Here is a 21,530-nt window from a genome sequence, read left to right as displayed (position 1 = left end):
CGTCGCGTCGCGACGAAACCGCGGAGCCAAACGTGAGAAAGAGGAAGTCGTCGATCCCTCGGGCTTCGATGGAACGCGCGGACCCACACAGACCGATCAACGCGATCTCTGACGCACCCTGAAAGCAGATGAGCCGCTACCGATTCCGTTTAAACGCGCCATCGTTATTTTCTCTAATCGAGACGCGAGGGATTCTCCGCTGACAAAATGCACATTCGTTCTACACCGCAACTATCGAATAGAATAGCGAGAAGATACGATGATTCGAGTTCTCGTGTAGTTATAGTTGTATCTACTTTGTTACGTAATAGATTATGATAGACACGAATAATCGATAGGTTTTGGGTCGCGTGGTTCTCTTGTATAGCACGTTCTACGTGATATGCATGTGTACGATACGATGGTACGGTGGAAGATGGAACGCGTAGAAACGTGGCTAATTATATTTTAATTACGGAAAATTTGTGTAAATGGATCCAGTATATGTATAAGATATTTTTCTTTATTTTTCTAACACGTGGAAATTCTGCTTTATTCTTAGTTTAAATTTAATGGCGAATTACGCGAGTGAATTTAAGCAACACGCAAGTTAACGAAAAGAAGCTAATTTTTACCGTATTATTTAAACGTATGAACGTTTTCAATTCAGCTTACACAGTCACGTTCGTAAAGTAAGTGAAACACGAAAGAATCCTACACGCAGGCCGATAATTTTATCAAATGCGGTTTAATAAAAGAAATTATACAGCGGGAAACGTATATTGGCCGCGATGTTAAAGGAACTTGTTTGTGGGTAGGTTAGGTCTACCACTGACTAAACCGCAGCAGCCACCTAAGAGCGAGAGATTCATTCAGCAGTCGATTTGAATCGAAAGGAAACGCGAGCCGGGCACCACAATGAATGAAAATCGCGAGAAACCAGGAAGCACGGTGACCACGTTTGCAGCCGCGTACCGATCACTCTCACGGTATTCCTCGGCGTTATCTGAGCGACTTGTTCGCAACCATCGTGCCAAGACGATTATTCAGAGAATTACAATATCGTGCGAATTTTTCTACATCTTCGTCTTCTATATAAGCTAATGTAAAATTGTAAAAATTTGTAAAATTGATCAAGCTTCAAAGCACATACACTGGTTTCGATTGCTAAAACAGAAATTTTTGAATGAATATTAACAAAAAAAAAATATGGTTCTCGAGCATTTTCAGTAAGACGTTAACTTGCAATCTTATAATCTTACAACGTTAGATACGTTGACGTTTAATTCATAAATCACGTTTGCAATCTGAAATTCAAGATGCTTTCGCTTTGGCGTCATTTCCAACTGACGAGTGTGTCTGTATGGTTCTAGCTGCGACTAGATCAACGACACGTCCACTTGATACGTTTAATACGCTTTGATTCGTAGTTATATCGGCTATGTTATAGCTATACCTGACTATATTCTTTCCACCAAGAGCACATAGTCGAGCAGAACCAAAGGAGGAACGCTTCGAGATGCAGTTGATGCGCGTTTATTTTAACTCGTCCTCGAAGGTTCGTCGGTTCGATTCTACACGTGGGAATAATTAACACCGGTAAGACCGAGGGCTTTGCCCCTTTCGACGGATGATTAATGAAACGTGTTATCATCCCCTACATGTAACGGCCGATGTAACATCAGACGCGCGTTTGGTCGCGCTACGCCGAGACATTAATTCGATCGACGCTTCCTGGAAAGTGCATCGAGCAAAACACGCTTGCCAGTTGACTAAATCGCCGGTTTTCTTCCGATCAACCGCTGAGAGCAGAGTATACAAGAGTGTACATCGTACGTATATAAAGAACGCAATGGTTCGCTCGATTGCCATTTCACGACGATCTTTCCCACCGGAAGAATCTCCTTCCTATCGATCCATTAACTCACTCTTCAGTCTCTTAAACATTTTCCATCTAACTGTTTGCACTTATACCGAGCTTTTTCCCTCGCAGCTGTAACTCCTTTGCGTAATAGAAGCGCTTCCTTTGAGAAGAAGGTCCACACGACAGAACGGTGAATCGAGTAAACTGTGCGGGAGGTTTCAGTTCCAGTTTTTCTAATATTAGATACGTTTGAATTGGTAATTTACGTTATCATCTAAAAGGTCGAAAAATTTGACAAAAGTGGTTCTCGACGCAAGCCTCTCGATTGCTTCGAGCCGAATTCAATTTGCCAGGATCGTGGTCGAATCTGCGGTTGTATTGTATCTTCGTTCAAAGGGATTTCGTATTTTCAGAATCTTACGATGATTTTATAACAATTCGATCTTTCGCTAGAAAATAACATCTATACGTATTTACCATAAACCTACAGGTTCTTCTTTCAGCAATTTTCGCCATCTTATCGATTCGAATTCGATTGGTCAGGATCGTACTAAAAGGTGATCGCTCGTACCAAAGAAATTCCAAAAGGAATATCAAATTTTCGGCGCCTTGTACTTTGCAACGAAGAGACTCTGAACTCTCGGCGTTCGATCAGCCTTCGGGGATTTTTCCCGATCGAACGGCCCGATTCGTAAGATTTTCTCGCGTCTCGCAATCCCTTTCTATTCAGCCGGGGCACGGCGAGCGCGCGTGAACGCACTCGATTGCATTTCCCTGCAACCTTCTGGGAATCTCGCGTCGCTCGTGCGTTTCGAGGAGCAGTGTGAGAACCGACGGATCGAAAGGTTTCGACACGGTCGAGCGGTTAATTAGAATTTCCAGGGGCTAGACAGGGCCCCGATACGGACGGTGGAAAACTCGCATCGACCACGCGCAACGTCATCCTCGTCGAACGATTCATCAGCGTGCAGTTCCTCTTCTTAATTACCTCGTTTGGGAAGACCTTCCTTCCGTACCTCGTTAACGGACCGTGCTACTTTTCCTCCGACGAAAATTCTCCTCTACGATAAAAAAAATCCGTCTTGTTATAACGGGCAACGTTGTTATCGGAATAATTTAGCTTCACGAGGAACGAGAACGATCGGAATGATCGAACAGCACGCGGAAGAACAGTCCGCGAGCGCACGCGCCGCCGTTCTCACAGCTTTCGAGATGCATCCAGGTGTGGAGCAGTCTGTAGGTCAGTTACACTGTTACTGTTACCGTCCAGGCTATTACCGGTTATCGCGCGCCACGCCAACGGTACGCGCAGCGTTCGTTCGCAGTGGAATTCTGCTTTGAGCGCGAACGTGATCACGCCGATGCAAGTAGCGCTCGCCTACCTTCCACACTACCTCGAATTAAACACCGTGAGTCGAATTTTCAGACTACGATCGGAAGTACGTTCTTTCCACACGATGAATTGTAATTCTATGTACATGTCTGGTTCTTGGAAGGAAAAAGGGAAGGAGGAGAATCTATAAGTAGGATTGTCACTGATCGTGTTCTTTGTTTGAAAATGATCTGGGACGGTTAACGCGTAGCGTTGACAAAACCATCGATACCGCGAGAAATTCTTAATTAATTGCCGCATATGGTGGCTAATTAAATGCGAAACACGGGACGCCGCTGGCGCCGCTGCCGGGCATACCTCCCGCATCGTACTTCCACTTTTTCCTCTCTTCTCTCTTATTACCACGCTTCTTCGTTTTATCTACTTGTTTGCCATAGAGTGGAATGGAATTCAATGGCGTTAGGATCTATGCGACGTCTGTTGCGCGAGGATAAAAATTTTAATTAACGGAGTAAAACATATTGTGTTTATATTTTCCATGTGCCATTTTCGTGTAGATCGTATCACGAGCTATATAAGTACGAGATCGTAACGCGTGAAACGTTTGCTTCGCTAAAATAAATATCTGCGTATTCGCTTTTCAGCGGAGTAACATTATTAATTTAGTTGCAAGTATATTACGTCGTTGGACTGGTCACAGTTTTCACATCGAGATACGACGTTTTTCTAACGTTATTTTCGAAAAATGTCGTCGCTTCCAGTTTTATAAATACCTCGTAGATACATTCTCATTCTCGAAGATGATATCGCTAGGAAATTTAAATAATCCACGACAAATAGTAGCTTCATTGGTAGCGCCATCTTCGAAGACTACATCTATTTTACGATCTATTCCACGATAAACTGCAAACCAACGCATTTTATTTTCCCCTCATTGAACGAACAAAATTGTCCGCGATCATTGTCGTTGACGAAAACTTACATCGTACCGTATCGTGTGTAAATTATTCGTATTGCAATGTAAACATATCCTTCCATCGCAGACCGCTATGTTGGGAAGGGGTTAATCGCCCTATTGCCGCGTTTCTATAGAGTTCACGCTCGTTACAGCCGTTACTCGTCTCCGTATACCTGCTATTTTTATTTTCAATTTCCTCGGAAGCACCGCGGCGTCGGACACTCGATCGATAGTCCATCCACTTTCTCCGGTCGTCGGCGAGAAGGCAGCGTGAGAGAATTTTCGCCTTTCAGACCAAAGGGCCGACAGCGAATCTTCCTATTTCTTTTTTCTCACTCTGCTCCGGGCTACTCTTTATACCTAACGCGCGGCGCGAAATTCTGGTCGATCAACTGGCGGGGAATCTGGCCGTGGCGCGGTCGTCTATCGGCGTTAATTCCAGGCATCGAGGCGTCATTATGACTAATGAGCTAGGCGGGACGTGGCTCTTTGATCCGCGACGTTAGAATTAGTGCCCGGCGCGGCGCAGCCATCTCGCGAGCCCGGATAAAAAGGGATAAGGCTGAAAAAGGGAGCGAGAAAAACGCTGGCCGAATATATCGACCACACCCATCGTGTTCTCGACGCGTGTATCGCGGCTCTTTTTATTATTCCAACCAGGCCAACCCCCTCACCCCTATCATTGATTTCGACACCTCCTGCGGTATAAGGGCAAAAAGCCTGTTGGCGAGAGGAACATCGTTTTTTACCCCGTCTGAATCGACCGTTAAATTTATTTACATTTTAGATCAACTTCGTAACCTGCATTGTTTCACCGATTGCGGTGGCAATTATCGGTAATTCAGTTTATGCAAATTGATTGGATTAATTGCTCGTGAATTAATATCGTGCCGCGTCGTTCGATTACCGCGTCGACTACCACGACGTCGTTTGGGATTTTCCATTTAAAAGAATCGATTCGAAGCGGCAACTGCGTAGGAAGCGTGCCGCGCGAGTGTGTACAGTCATGCTGACTCGATATTGGCTCACCGTCAAAGTCGCCGTTGTTTTATATCGTTCGCTTTGAAAGAATACAAGGCTATCGAGATTGTACGTTTTTGTCGAAAATAAATTTCGTAATACTCGATGTATACTTTTATCGCAACAGCTTCGTACAACGCGTACGTACAGTGATCCACGGAAGCTTTCCTACACCTTATGAAAATGTTATCGTTATTATTCAACAAATTATAATTCCATTTAATACTTCGCGCTTGAGATACACGTGCGAATTATCGATGGCTAATTTTGAAAAATTCACTCTCGAAGAAATTGGTCCTTTCGTCGTGGAGCCGGTACATCGCACGAGTACGCGAAGAAAGGTTGTCCGGAAAGTGTCTTTCTTTCGCAAACGTGTCTTTTACAACGATGTACCTTCGTACAAACGTGAAACCAAGTGAAATGTCTGTGAAATGTCGCGGTGTTTATCTCAACAGAACAAAATGGATCGTACGTAATTCGACAAAATAACGTTGTACGCTTATTATTTCCTCATAAAACGAAAGAAAGTTTTCGGACAACCTGATACAACTATACGAATAGTTACGACGATACGCGAATCATTATGAATTCCTTACCTTAATATCGATCGTGTCGACAGATAACTATTGGGTTGGCAATTAAGTGATTGCGGATTCTGTCATTAGGTGGTATTGACAAAATCCGCAATCACTTAGTTGCCAACTCAACAGTTGTATCGAAAGAGCAAAGTCAGACGCGGCAAAATCCACGGTAGCTTTCAAAATGGCTGCATAGTTGTAAAAACGAAACAAAGCAACCGAATAAATTATCGATCAGAGCACTTGCTTTTTATTTTAGCCCGCAGCTAGACAGATTCGTGTGCACGTTCGATTCTCCTGCTATGCTTTTGTACGGCACATGGTCGTGTCTAGTTCTGCGTGCCACCAAAGAAACGTAAAACGCACACAACCGTCGCGTCTACCTTGAACATCAACATGCAAAGTTGACGGGTCACGATAGCGTTCTTTTCGCAGCTCGAACGGCTGCCGATCCGAGTCGTGCACGAACTACATCCCTGTCATGGACCTCGCGATAGCCTCCTCCCAGTTGCTCTTTTTAAACTTCATTCTCGATAGCGTGCCTTTACCTTTTAATCCGTGCCGTGTAAAATCTTCGGCGAGAGAAACTCCTACCACCCACCGTGGCTGTAAGATTATCTTCAACTTCGCCGAGTGAAAAATTGACACGAAGCTTACAGAAGATGGCAGGTGGTTTTCCATAGTAGCGCCAGCTCTGATCGATCAAACTGCCCGGCCGTTTATACGTACAACCCCGTTCATAAATATTGGGGTAGTCGAGGGATACCAGATAAAACGAGAAATCTCGGTAGATATTGCGTTTTAAAATAAGAAATGTATACACGGTACATCGATAAAACACGTTATCCATGAAACGATCTATCGTTTACGTAGATTACATCGATTACGTGGTATTTGTTAATTATAGCGAATTCAAATAATGATAAATAATGGTACATCTTTATTCGTGAAATCTGTTTCTAAATACTAGGTTGATGAAAGGAAACGTTAAAATACTCGATCAGCGTGCATGAGTGGAATTATCGCTTTTTACAGCCCTTTAAGTTAATAAAATAAGCTCACAGCCTCGAGATTATTATCTCGTCTAGAATCTCAGAAAAAAATGCCACATAAATCGTACGTATAATTCTGCCCTATTAATTTAACATTCGCTTCTAATTAAGCGAATATATAATTAATCGTTTCCTTAGGTATCTCGATCGATCGACCACGTTTCGTGCGAGATTAACGGACGTTCTAATACTTGCGAGCTGGACTGTACATCCATCGATTATACACAACGCAAAATCTACTTTTACTATCTTATTTCAGTTTCTGTAAAAATTCGCCAACCTCGACCACGTACACGGCGTCTAAAAATTCCGCCGCATTCAGACACACGCGCTGAAACGAGCGAACGATTAGAGATCGCTGGCGAAAAGGAAAGACCGAAATCACTAGCGTGGCTCGCCGGACGTTTATTCAGGGTGCGTACCCTTGTATATCGGTGGACGGCCTGTCCGCGGTGGACCCTGTAATTATAAAGGACCGGTTTTCTCTGGCGTGTACACCTATGGTATACATACGGTGTACGCTCTCGCCGTTCTCCCGTTTGCACGTAATCGACGTTCAACTTTTCCGTGCTCTCTGGCACACGGTACATTCCCATCGAGATCGAACAAACTCATTCTATATAAAAATATCCCGCGATGCTCGCGGAAACAAATGTGCAACGAGTCGCGGTGGCGTTGCAAAACCTCCACACCTCGTTCACCTTGTCTCGTAACCTACCGTAACGACGCATTTCTCTTGGCCAAAGAACCTTTTCGACTGTGATTTTCCCGCATAGCGTTCTGTAGAGAGAAAGTTGAGCAACGCGATCTCTGGACACCGAGTTAGGACCGGCAAAACTTTCGACATTTTTCATGTTTTTTGGGTAGAATCGAAAGGCACCAGCAGAGAGAACCGTACAGTTAATAAAAAGATTCGGCGACCAATTAAAACGGCTGAGAGCGCCACGTACGAGTGCAACGTTATCGTTAATTTTCTGTTATTTAATGTAATTTTCAAGAGGCATGCTTTGGTGAAAAATTTGATCGCAGTTCAGGATACTGTTCTTTGACATTTCTACCATTAATCGCCATTTAATAATTGCGTCGATAATATCGCGGCCACCTCTTGAAATTCACAGTTATATTGCGGTGAATTATTATTTCTATATTCCTTGCCGTAAACGTCCACGTTTATCGTTGAAGATTATTAATTATTTGGAATTCAATAATTCCCAGGGTACGAATACTTTCAAAAATTGATTAAAATCCTCATTTCGAAAGAAGTTACGTCTGGTAATAAACAAATAAATGAACAAGTATGAGAAGAGTTACAGAATTTTGAATAAAAATTTTAACACGCGATATTCAGTTAACTGCTTATTAAATTCATCGATTTACTTCACTTTGATTTATTCCATTGGTCCAGTATGATACTTGAGAAGCGCAGAATTGCGAATGAAGAACGTGTCTGGTGAAAGCTAATATTCCGAGTTATCAGCTACGAGCTTTTTAAAAAGCGATATAAATAAAAGTGGTACGAAATGAACAAAAATGAAGAGAGGTGTCGTTAGCTCGGCCAGACGAGATTCCGTGGCCAAACGTACGCGTTGCGATCGGAATCCTTTCACGGTCTAGTGTATGCGTGCTCTCGGGAGGCTACGGGCATTTCTAATGCTCGATCGTGGTCAGAATTACCCGTGCCGCGTTAATAAACCGCCGCTCGAGCCCGGTATCGCGTGTCGCGAAATTCCAGCCAGCTGAGTCACACGAGAACGCGGCCCGATTGCCCGACCATTTCGATCGATTCTACTTCTATCGTTCCGATTTGGTATCGAAGTTGAAGTCGTAAAGACTACAATTAATACGCGCAACTATCATCGTTCTAACTAGAAATCTTTGGCGATGAGATATTGATTTACAATTTTGTTCCAAAGATATTCGTTTCAACAATCTCGCGCAATCGTAATGATAAGACAGCAAAGATCGTAACTAAGTTAAGCAATAAACCGGATTAACGTGCCGATCGTGTTAAGATGTATCTAATCTTCTTTTCGGGTCATATCTTCAATCGTATCTAATAGATTTTGTGATAAACGTCTCGTCAACAAATTTTACCGATATAATCAGGATCCAGTTACGGCGAGCTAGTAATTTTCTGCGATAAGAATTCGACTACTTTCGTGACCCGTGATGTATATCTAGCGTTTGGAATTTTTACACGGCGTTAGAGTGACGTAAGAATTTCCATAATAACGTAGCAATGAAATCACTGTCTCCACGAGTCGTTGAAATTTACGGATCGATCGATTTCGAATTAGAACGAACGAAGGAATTTCGCGTTGTAAGTTCGATTACAAAGTTGGCGAGTAATTTTATAGAGCGGCGTTCTTTCGCCTGGACTGCTTGAGTACAAACTCGATCTATCGTATAAAGTGGTTGCCAAAGTGGCGATTAGAATCACGCCGATGTTCGATCGTTATCGATAATCCGCGGAGGCGATCAGCGATTCCCGTAGCCGCGAATCTGTCGATCATGCACGGCACTAACTCCGTGGAATGATCGAGTTGCCCAATCGAATTGCAGATCGAATTATTTCGCTGGAAGTTCAATTTCTTCTCTCTTTCTCTCTCTCTCTCTCTCACTCTCTCTCTGCACGATTCTCGTTTTTCTTTACGTTTCATTGAACTCGCTCCAGCATCGTGGCAAAACTAATCGTTTATGGAATTTTATTCGATAAATGGGAAGCACTTCGTCAGTTATGAATCTTCTCAACGGGGAACATGAATGGTTCGCTCGTAATCGAATATCTTTCGAGCGGAAAGAAGGATCAAATAACCGATAAATGCGTAATAAATAAGCAATTAAGTAAAGAGCTCGATCGATAACTAATCTTGCACTTTTAGAATATGAAAAACAGCCAACGAGAGATCAGATTATAAATAGATTAGGAATTATAAATCCTAGGCTTCTCTTTTGCGATTTTGTAACCACGCGTCCAAGAGAATAATCAAACGATCTACGATTAGCGAAACGTGTAGAGTTTCATTTCTCTTATTGTCAAACTTGCTCGCTGAACGTCCTAGCAACTCCCGACTCGTAAAATTTCGCTAATAACGTTAATTCGATCGTGCAAGAAGTCCCAGCAAGCTGAGTCCCGGTGTATCGAACGTTTCGTCGTTGTCCAAACCGTACAAGAAAAAAATGATCGTTGTGTCGATTACATGGGAGGCGGATGGTGCACCGCTCGAATTAGCACGATCGACGCGTGTTCGCGAGCACGTGCCTCGAATGCGATTCGTCGAGTTTCGCTGGAAAGAGAAAGAGGTTCGGGCGATCTTTTCGACGTTGTGGGTTTTCCAGCCGCGCCTATCCTTTCACGTCTATCGATAAATGAAAACGCCAGACGCTTTCGAACGAACGCGACAAACGAGTTTACGATTTTCTTCGCGACGCCGCGCTGCGATTGGAACTCGAAGAAGGTGGTCGTATCGATTGTAGTAGAGGCGGGTATTCGCGGAATGACGCAGATACGGTGAACAAAAGGCCAAGGTCAGGATGTGTCGAGCAATGGTCTTATTAATTTTGAAGCTCGACAGCCGGGGGCTTTAGGGTGCGACGGAAGAAATAAGAGGGTAAAGAAAGTGGGCCAGCCTGTGACGTGGTTCTGTACACAATGCACGATTGTACAATGCAAACGAGCTCGGATCGGTCCTTTTGTACTGCACGGGCCAATAATCTACCTGGACCAAAAAAAAACCCGACGAAACCAGACTCCTTCGTTAAGCTTCTTCTCGACTGCACGAATTGATTTTGTTGAGGTTATTCGATGTGTAAACAGAGAAACTCGTGGATAAATTGTAAGGTAGAAAATATATGTAAATAGAAGCGTAATTATAAGTAAGAATACAATTTGAGCTGGTCCAGATCCGCACGCTAGCTGTGTTACCCAATAACTGAAAAACCCCGAAGCCAACGTCACTTGTCTACTGTTTATGGTCTGTCTTCGTCGTAGTCTTTTGTCTACACGCTGTCGATGGCTTCGGTGCTTGAGAAAACAAAAAAAAGACCAGATGTAGAGTTTTCTTAGAAGTGGTGACCACTTCAACGTACTCGATTCAACTCACTCAACGATTCGAACGTACTTACCATGGAATCGTTTCGTCGTCGATCGATGTTCGTAGTTAGTTTAGTTGTTTGCAATTTATTCTCAATGTCCCTATGTTCACAGGAAAACTGCTAGTTTCTCGTTCGACATCTGTACGCCGCGTCTTGCAAGCGTAAAACGTATTATTTGATCGTCGTTCGATGAAACACGATAAAAAGGATTTGTAATTTGTAATGAAAATAAGAAGAACGAAGATATATATTTCGCATCTGTTTCAAAATAAATTATTGAAAGCTATCGTTCCATCGTCGACGGAGAATTTCTCACAATGTATCACAATCTGGGCTATGGGAGTTGCAGGGTTAATGGGTTAATAATTCGAGTGGTCTCTTCGTTCAATTAGATGCAGAGTCGGACACGTGTTCAATGAGCGGAATCAATATATCCGAAGAAATATGTCAGCTACGCGACCTATCGTCGTAACGTCGTCGCGATCGATGACCGCGCGTCTAATTGCTGCTATTTTATCACGCTCGTTCAAACTTCTACGATCATCGATTCGTCTCGATCGCGATTAATGCCCAATTTAGTCAGGCGAAAAATCAACGCCGACAAATAAAACAGCGAACGCGCGTTATCGCAGATTTTCGCAGCTGTACGGTATTCCATCGTATTACGAAAGCAGGAAGTCTCGGTTCGAACAAGTCTGACGGTTAAACGCGGATCCTAACTGTACCGTGCGTACAAATACCACGCGTACTAGCGGCTCGTGTCGGAGTGCGCTCGAGTTCGCGACAGGATGCACGCCGCGGCGTCAAGGTGCAGCTTGTGCTATCGGCGAATCTACCGTTCGAGGCAAATAGCAATTTTTTCTCGAAGCTTTTAATTAGACGACGGTGCTCGCGAGATTAGAGGCTGGACTCTGTTCTTCGGCTAGCAGCGAAGAAGTGGTAACGGTAAATCAAGAGCGCGGACAAGCACCGAGGAACAAAACGCCAGGTTGCTGCAACCATTTCGATTACGATCTACTACGGTACAGATTCACCGTGTTACCTATGCGTATACCTGTACGCCCTTCTCTCAAGATCCTTCTCTTCCGATCGAACGTCGATCGCCTTCGGGCGACGCCTAGCATCGTTTTAGGCTAGCGAATTTTTCTCGCACGGTATCGTAACGGAGTGCTGCAGCGTCTCTGAATACAAAGCGATGTATATACAGCGGTAAAGTAACGTACATTTATGCGTACGTAAGTATACCGTCGCCGAAAACTTTGCAACACGCTTCGCCTTCTGAATTCCGTTACTATTAAGGTCCATCTTTAAATACGATCATTTTACTTCTAGAATTTGTTCAAATTTCCTAAAAGCTTCGGTCAATAAAACAGTTACGTTCGAATATAAACACAGCCCACGCCAATGATCCAGCTATTGCTGCTAACCAATATGTTCGTTTATTCGTTCTTTCAATTCGCGATCTGATGCGTGGAAAAACGAACGATCGCACACAGTTTTTCGATCGACACCTGTCTGTTCTCGTACGGTTTAACGCGTTAATCTTTGAGCAAACCTTTGACCACGGCAACGATCTCCAGTCCATACGTTCGTTACGCTGGAACGTGCTGTTCCATGGCGCCTAGATTACTAGAACCGATTAATCGATACCAGGTTACCAAAGTACGTGTTTGTCGAGTTACGTTTAGTCCGTGTATCGAGTATAGCGGAGAAGCTTGGAACGTCTGTTATTCGCACGATTCGGTCTTATCGTTGTAAGTCGAACGAACGATAATGCACTACTTTTTTACCGCGTTACTCGTTTCAGTCAGCTCCTCGAGGGTTAATATTAATAATACCGTGCGTGCAACCTAGTGAACGATCACTCGCGAAGCGGAATTGCGGCTCGATACAAAGTTCAGCGGCGTAACGCGCGCCGCTAGCCTGCGTCCTAGTTTCCGACAACTAAAGATCGTGGCGATATCATCGTTCGCACGATGCGCAAATAACAAAACACGTCCAACTGAGTACGGGTATGTTCCGTAATCTACAGTGGTGCGTTTAGACCGAGCGAACGAACGCTCGCTTTTCTCTCGCTTTATTCAAATTTCCGAACGAAATGTGTTAACGCCGAATTAGAAATCGAACGTTCGTAGCGATCGAACGAAAAACTTCAAGGAATCGAGCAAGCTTTTTTTGCAGCGTTCTAGATCAATTGTCAGACGTCGAATCGACGTTCGTTTACGCCGTCATTTTACCAAATTCCAGCAAAATGGGAAAAGAGAGGGCGTCCGCTCGGTTTAAACTCACCTTAAGCCACGCTTTATACACCGACACGTGCATCCTTCGAGAGCGAGAAGAAAAATCGGTTGTCGTGGGCGATCGAGCGCGGGAATTCGATGGAAATTCGATGGAAATTCAATTCTCGATTCTTTCGTCGCGCGGATGGAACAATTTGCGAATCGTCGAGGGCAAGTTTAATCGAAAAAGTCTTCGGGGCTGTGTAACTCGCTCGATCGCGAATAGCAGGGAAAAGCGGAAGAACGAAGAAGAAATAGTGGCGGATGAAGAATGAAAAGGTTAACGGGGAACGTCGCGGCAACGCGGTTCGTTTTAGCGTTGTTCCCCGGGTCGCTAAGCAACGGCATGCTTTTAGCGCTTTCGTTCGAGTGGTAGCTTTTGTCTCGAGATCAAAAGATCCTCGAGCGTTCGGCTAACTAGCGGTTTTCGAATCGTTCCGACTTGGCACCAGAGGAGCGATCATCGTTCGAATGAAAATTCGGTCAAAATATCCCTTCTCTATTGGAAGTTGTTGTCCTTGCGCGTATCGAAACATGGAACTGTGTGCCGCAGCATCATAAATAATTGATAGCAAACAGAGAGAAGGGGGTACTTACTCACCATAATCGGAGCGCAATCTCGCCGACCAGATATGGACGAAGAAGGTATGGCAAGAGCAGCATCTGCAACGAAACACAAGCCATTCTTTTAGCAGCTAATTCACCGTTATATCTCGCTCACAATGAAACTTCCTACTCGCGTCTGCCTCGTTCGCCGTTAGCGGAAAAAAGGAGAAAAAAAAGAAAGAAATCGTTCGATGGACGACGATCCTTTCGAGGATCATATCTGGTACATATTTCGTGTCTCTTCGAGAGAATCGTTCCCGATGCGTAATTCTGTCCTACTTTAATAAAAATATTCTGCGTTTATTCGTTTCTTAAGATATTTCTCAATATTCAAAGTTTATATTTAAAGTTAATATTTCAAACTATACTAGGCAAGCTTTTACGAGATAACGACGATATGTTTTAAACCGAAGAAAAACGGGATGACAGAAGGAAAATGATAGAACTTTAGTTTCCTTCGGTTTCGAAATAGCAAACAAGATATCCGAAGCAAGGTAGGCAGATATCGATCGTTGGGCTTTAACGTCAAATATCGATTATCACAAGATTCAAGATGAATGGAGAAAATGGAAAGTTATTAGGAGGGAAGGGATCGACGGGCAAGCTCGCTCGTACTGGCGATAAATCAACGTTACACAATGCCAACAGCTTGTTTTCCAGGGTAATCTGTTTACAGATTACCGATAAGCTGATTAGCAAACGCGTGGTTGACTTGGTCGTACGCGAACAGCTCGCAGCTTCTCCAGAATAAACGCTCGTACTCCGAGAAGCTTCGACGTTCAAAGCAGAAACGATCGATGCCGTAACCAAAGCAAACGCGACAAAGAATTCCATTTCCTCGGAAACCTAACAGGGAAAAGGCGTTTCGAGGTATCGCTACCTCCTGCACTACCGATTCGCCAATTCTCTTCCTCGTCATGAATAACGTACCTTCCCTGCTATTTCGATTCAATTTCTAGCACCATCCTTTGCTCCTCGGCATTCCCCTTTATCGCTGTTCCTGTTCGATGCGTAAACAGTCTCGAAATTTCTTTACTACGCTCGTTCTTTGCGTCTGTTTAACAACTGTATCAGCGAACGAGAACTATAGGGTTATCAAACAGCGACGATAAAGAACGCGGATAAGATAAAGCCACGAGTACATAAGAAGATCTAATTCTCTGTATGAAATCTGATTTTTAAGCGAGTGTGTTTACTTTCTTATGCTCACAGTCGTAAACTCGTATTTCCTTGGTTCTTTTTCTTATCACGTTAAGTGGCATCGAGTGATCATCGGTGAGAGAGCCGCGTTACTCAATTTTTTCCAGCGATTAAAACACGATAAGTTCCGACGACTAAAAAGTTTTCGACCACGCGAATGTCTTAGATAACAAAGGCGATACGATGGTTTGGAAAAATTAAATATTATGGCGTACAAAGTATATCTCGATCTGTTTTAGAAATTTCATTTAAAAAACGCTTAGTTATCGCTATAATTACGACGCGGTATAAATGAATCAATTGAGATGGAAAGAAGCAGGTGCTGCGAAATCCTTTCGTCCCCTCTTTCGATTCGTCATCGACCAAGAGCTCTCGTTTGAATGTTTATATCTCCGTCTCTCGGAAATCGACTCCGCTCAGTCGCCATCGCTATCGCTAACACGTCCAGTTCGGTAAACAATTATGTCCCTTTATTATCTTCGCTGGCAGAGAAAAATCTATAAAATTCGCGTGGCGATGAACGCGATGAAACCGACGAACCAAAGCGAATTGCATTGCACGCGCTACCCACGTTGGAACTGCAAAAACACCGACGAAAAAACGAATAGTCGTCGTGATTCCGGCTCGCTCACGCGACTATTAATTATCCGCTGAAAACCGAGAAAGAAACCGCCGGTAATTCGGCTTTTTTAAACGAGAACCACGCGTTCGCTTTCAATCGGCATGGACCGAGACGTGGCGTGACGAGACTGGACCACCCCGGCCGGACTAATTTCCAGGAACGATTCGTAGAGATCGTGCAGAAAATCGTGCGTTCCATCCGCGATTTCGAAAACGCTCCGAGTAACAGGCTGAGAAAATGTTTCGGCAGACGGTGGTGTTTCAGAAAACGAGGAGTAGATGGTGTCTGAACGGTGCAAGTTACTTGGCCGAATTTAACGCACAGTTTAAGCGGATCTGGCCGTGGGTAAGCGGCAACTTGGTACCGTGAAAGAGCGAGTGTAATTAGGGAACCGAGTAACCACCTCGGATTAACTTGCTGGATAACGATCGGTTAGTCCGTCGCTCTGTTCCTCCCCTTAGATTTTAATCCTTCGATCTTTTAAGCGCGAGTACATTAATTCTAAATCGGCGAACGTGAAAAAATGGTAAAGTCAAATACGGTATATGTTTGTCGATAAAATAGCTATCGATAATCGAGCTTAATATCGAGATACAGGTTTCCGAGAATTTCCATCTACGGACACAAATATTATTTTGTCTCGCTTCTAGTGGTTTGTCTTCCGATAACGATAGACATCAAGACAAATTTAAAGTATGAACAATCAGTTTCTTACACTTTGCGGAATTTCCTTGGTCTATCGACGATTTACGAATTTTCTGCAACACCGGCGTGCAACTGTTTGAAGCACCTTCCTGGAAATCCTTTGTTCGAGGAACGGGACGGGACCGAGCATCCGGTGTCGAATTTAATACAGTCGTAAAGTCGGAGCGCGACTTCCGAGCTGCAACCGCGACGAGGAACGTAACCGTTTCCTTGGATTTCCTAGCTCGAGCTAGGGAAACTGCTCTCTTCGTTTATTCGCGATCGCGTGTAAATTGCGCGTAAGAAACTCGAGATGTTCTTCGCTCGAAGATTTTCCTACCTTGTCTATGAGATTGTCAATTTTCTACCATATAAATACATCGCGATTGATAGCTTTCTTTTATCGATAAATTCGATCGTTGCATAAGAAAAAGACATATTAAAACATTTCGTATACGCAGGTATCGTGTCTACTTAGCCGATGTTCATGCTGTTCGCTGTTTTTTCAACGGTTGTAACAGAATTTCGAGAGAAATTAGAGCTTCGTAGCACTGTAACCAGGTCTCGAGATAAAGACGTAGAAACGGAGGACTGCACGCGTTGCATCGTCCATTGATAAGCAGATAAGGGCTTAGAGCACGAGGCATCCCGGGCGTCGAGTTTTCATATCGCGTTCTTGGCTAAATTGGATCGGATTACAGAGCGAGGAACGAGGAATGCGCGGTGAGAACCGACGCCGGTCGCTCCAAAGAATTTCGACGCGGACGACGCTTTCGCGCCGCGAAATTAGAGACGCATAACGAGAAACCGCGCGATTTCCAGCCTGTTGCGATATCAAATGTAATGGCTTCGCGCTACAGTCGCGCTAGTTCCATTCGTTCACTGTCACTGACGTCCCGAATCTCTTTTTCGCTCTTATAAGAAGACTAAGGTAGGCGAGATCGAAATAAGATGACTACGTTACGAAGAAACAGTTCATTACGCTTCAAATATGGAGAAATATATTCAGTTGCTACCCACATATACGTTGTATACGCAACCTGTCTTAATTATGTAAAAGTTAGCTGTCAAAAAACAAAAAAGACGAGAACCGGTCGTATCACGCTTCGAATTCATTTTCGTCGTATAGCGCTGTAGTAGCTGTACGTTTTACTCGTCGACTTTAATATTCATCTACGGCGCGTTTCTCTCTTAACGGAAAATCCGCAAAGAGGTCGAAGAAGCACGCGCGTTGCAAGCGATGCTGCCGGTTGCTTGCGCGCGAATACGAATTATTATCGCTGTTGTTATTATTGCGGTTCGCGATACCGTCACGGTGAATAACAATAGACTGTCGGAGACGAGAAACGCTTAATCTCAACAACTGCGCTAACTTGCAATAACTTTAACCATTTATCGCCTCGGTTATTTTATTTTTCTCCGTTATTAATGTCTTACTTTTTTAAACACCTATATTAAAATGTTTATACAGAGAGACCATTAATTTGTTTCTTTCTTCAAGATCTTGCTAAACAAAGTATCCATATATCGCGTGTTCCAATATATAATATCCTTATCGATTATAAATAATACGTAGCACGAGTACGTACCATAAAACTTGCAAATATATTTGGCTGCTGGTACCATTTTCATAAAACTGATCTTTTAAAATACCATCGAAGCATAAAGAATTAATCGTGGATTAGTGTACGATCGACAACGACGTTAATCTATATGATATTTTATCTCGCCATTGTCTCTCTTTCAGCTTAACCACGTCTTTCTTACGAATTTCATTCGTACGATCGTTCGATCGCCGTTTTTACAGGTTTTCCTGGTGAAGTCGGAAATCGACGGACAGCCATCGAAAGCAAAATTTTCACGAGGTTCGCACGATCCACGAGACATCGAACGTCAAGGGGAATTTACCATAACGAGCGATCCTCGCGTAACGATATGACGTCGCAACAATGGCAGAGCGTCGTGCATAGCCATGAACGTTTAATCATTGTCAGTCGTTTGCTGTCTCGAAGGTCGTCGAACGATCTTCGCGTGCTTCGCCAGGAAGGTTAAGGTGACGGTGAGCTTTTCTCCTACGAAATCGCCGCTCGTTTAATCTTGCCTGACGTTTGCAGCCGTGAAGTACAAGCAACGACATCCCCGACGTTTACCGCGCGTGTTTAAACCCCCGCGAATGTCGGCTACGATATAAATTTACAAGAACGAATAAATGAGAAATGCTGTTCGCGGCGCTGTCGTCCTCAGCCTACGTCACTTTACTGCATCGTAAAACATCGCGATACTTTATGAATTTCATCCGTTCGTAGGTGAACGAGCTATTGTAGCTTCTCGTGCGGCAACCGCGTTCGGGACAATGTCGTCTGCTTTTCACAGGCTGCGACTACTCCTTTCCTTTTTCCTCCCAGACGGTCCGTGTCATCCGCGTATACAGCACAAATCTTTTACACGATCTTTGTTTCCTTTACATCGACCGCAAAGCTTTCTTTCCATCATCTTTGAAACTGCGAGCGAGTAGAGAATAAGTACATGTTGCAACAACGATGTTCTTGGACCGATGCGAGAATTCCTAGTTGTTCCAAAGTACATTTACTCGTGTTCATTGCAAGTTGCACGACATATGTAGCGTATATTCATAGATCGATGTCGATTCTAGATATTAAACTATCGACGAAAGATCACGTAGAAAAACGTGGTTCGAGCTGCATTTGTCAACTTGTGAGCAATTTCATTTTGCGTTACGTGCCTCGAATGGTTAATTTCAGTTATCTGGTCGTTTAGCGAAGACGGTAGTTAATTTAATATTCATAAGCTAACTGTTCGTGTGTTGCCACGATACGTGACCTTATTACGCTATAAACCAAGTTTCCAAGTTGGAACAAGTTGTAATACAACGTATCGGTCATTCGGAAGCTACGTTGACCGACCATAAATTGCAATGCAAAGGAACGATAACGATTACGTTACGATTGAAAATTTATCGCCGTCTTCCTAGTAAAATAAAAATAAGTCTTTTGATTTTCGCCGTTGGGAATACTAATTACACGCTGATACATACTAATTGAACAACGGAATTAACGAGCTTACAGAAACTGGAATTGTTCGATTTGACATCCGACAGGATAAAATAATAGATCCTGTTAAAACCTTGAACCGTCCCATTTATAAGAAACTACAGAGCCCGTGGACGGAAGAGCCGAGCGACGTCCATCGCGGGCCCATTGTCTCGGAAACGAGACCTGTTCCCTCGTCCAAGGTATTTCAACAAGACGTCGGTGGATCGATACGAGTCGAGAAGAGAAACGTCTGATCGCGCGCGTGCACTTGACATTTTGCAAGCTACGCCAATGTCGGTGTCAGCGGCACGTGTCAATCCACCTTGTTCGCGTTGCACTCGAGCACCAAGCGGAACCGAGCAGAGTCGAGCCACGGTCACGTTCCAGACACCGTCCGATCCCTGGCTTCGTTGAATTAATTCCTTTATGTTCGTAAAGACGTTTATACATGGATTTCGTGCACCTTGATCTCACCCGACCGGACGATTCCTGCCTAAACTAGATTCAAATCCGACTGATTGCCAGATACCATCTGAACCTACATCTCGCTGGAATCGGAGCCGATGGTTGAGCCGATGTTTCTACCGATCGTTCGACGAGATTAGTGAAATTTCCGTATTGGCGAATCGATCGACAAGAGATAAGTTAGAAAAGTAGAAACAGTAAGGAGGAAAACGTTTGCGAATACAAAAGGCAACACGGTACACTCGCGTTACTCAAATGTCCTAATATTTGAATCTCTTGTTACTCGAACAGGTTGGTCGAACCATGCACATATTGTAATTAGACTGCGGATATTTGTGCAAATTCATATTCTTACGGATACGACGAAGAAACTGGAATTTGATCGAACTGGAAAGATCGAAGAAAAGAGAAGAATATTAAAATATTTTTCTACGCATTACGTGCATCTTCGAATCTGCATATTTTCAATAAACGCATAAACATTCACGATCCAATTGCAATATTACATATATAAATAATAGTATAAATAATATAATATTTCATTTAAATATATTGCTCGACTTGGTGCAGTAATTCCACGTCATTGTTCCACTCACTGCGATACCAAGATAAACGGGAGATTGATTTCCACTTGACCCTCGAATGCTTTCGCCGCGAAAGCCGGCACGAACTTGCAGTAGGTCGCATTCGATTCCCTGGCGACACCGTTTCGCGCGCGAAAGGGAAATTCGCGTGCGCTCGCGGCGCATCAATTTCAACGCGACGCTTACGCAACCAGCATGCGGCATTCGGAGTCGGTATCGTCTTCTCCTTCGTTGGCGAATCTATGTAACCGATTTCGCCGCGTGATGTTGCTTTTATCGTGTCTTAATGGAGAACCGATAGAAGCAACGTGACTCGACGTGCTCGCCGTTAACGAATAGTCGACCATAAAACCGAAAGCTAACGATGTAACGGCGGTCCGTGACATTCGTGTCGAGTTATTCGCGTTACGTGAGACAGAATTAGCGTAGATCGAATATCTACAGCAACTCGTTTCGATTTCGTTCAATTGTCGGACAAATTTCGTCCTCTTAACGCCATCAACGTCATCAATTCATATAACGACACCTTCAAACTTCGAATTAATCAGCTGTACTTTTTCTTTATTCGCGACGAAGTTGTAGAAATTTAATAGATAACTTTCTTTTAGTTTAGGTTTAATATCAGGTTAAATATAATAGCAATTTCGCTGGTTTCGTGAGATCGCTGGACGATAAACGATCTTGCGGATCTGACAAGTCGGTGGAAAACGATTGTTCTTTGAAATTTCTGGAGACGAATTCGCGAGTAAAGCCGCATTCACGCGTGCGGTCACGAACGTAGCTGAAACTGGCTATAAATAGGAATTCAAGTACGTTATTTGCCTTTAATCCGGAGAAACGGCGAGATATCTCGTCTCGTAGTTGAGACCGGTTTCTGCCAACGCGTTCGAGAGGCCGGCAAGACCGACGCATCTTTAATGCTTCTTTAATGAAGAGGTTCCCACGAATATCCTAATTACCTTGAAATTACCGTGACGCGCGCCGTTAAACACCGGAACCTATTACTTTCGAAATAAGACGGCAAGACGTTTAATCGATTGTAAAATTAAACGCGAAAATGTCTTCATGTCGGCCGACCAGACGCATCCTGCGATTCCGCTGATTATCCTTGCTCTCGAATAACTGCTCGCGTGTTTACGTGCACGTATCGAGAATGTT

At 43.7% G+C, this 21,530-nt stretch overlaps 1 protein-coding gene across 4 annotated transcripts in view; it reads right to left on the bottom strand.

The window, feature by feature from the left end:
* LOC100747251 (SH3 and multiple ankyrin repeat domains protein 3) overlaps positions 1–21,530 on the bottom strand; it is a 181,027-nt gene that overhangs the window by 94,173 nt on the left and 65,324 nt on the right. For 3 of the 4 annotated variants that reach the window (XM_012387239.3, XM_012387233.3, XM_012387238.3), the window contains exon 2: positions 13,760–13,821. The gene's annotated coding sequence lies outside the window, so the exon portion shown is untranslated. Of the gene's footprint in view, positions 1–13,755; positions 13,822–21,530 lie in introns of all 4 variants that reach the window. The other variant, XM_024368502.2, reaches the window with a different exon arrangement.

This window comes from Bombus impatiens, unplaced genomic scaffold (assembly GCF_000188095.3).
Source record: "Bombus impatiens unplaced genomic scaffold, BIMP_2.2 scf_0463, whole genome shotgun sequence".
Classification (NCBI taxonomy): domain Eukaryota; kingdom Metazoa; phylum Arthropoda; class Insecta; order Hymenoptera; family Apidae; genus Bombus; species Bombus impatiens.
The sequence above is the reverse complement of the archived record's forward strand: the minus strand, read 5'-3'. Positions and strand labels throughout refer to the sequence as shown.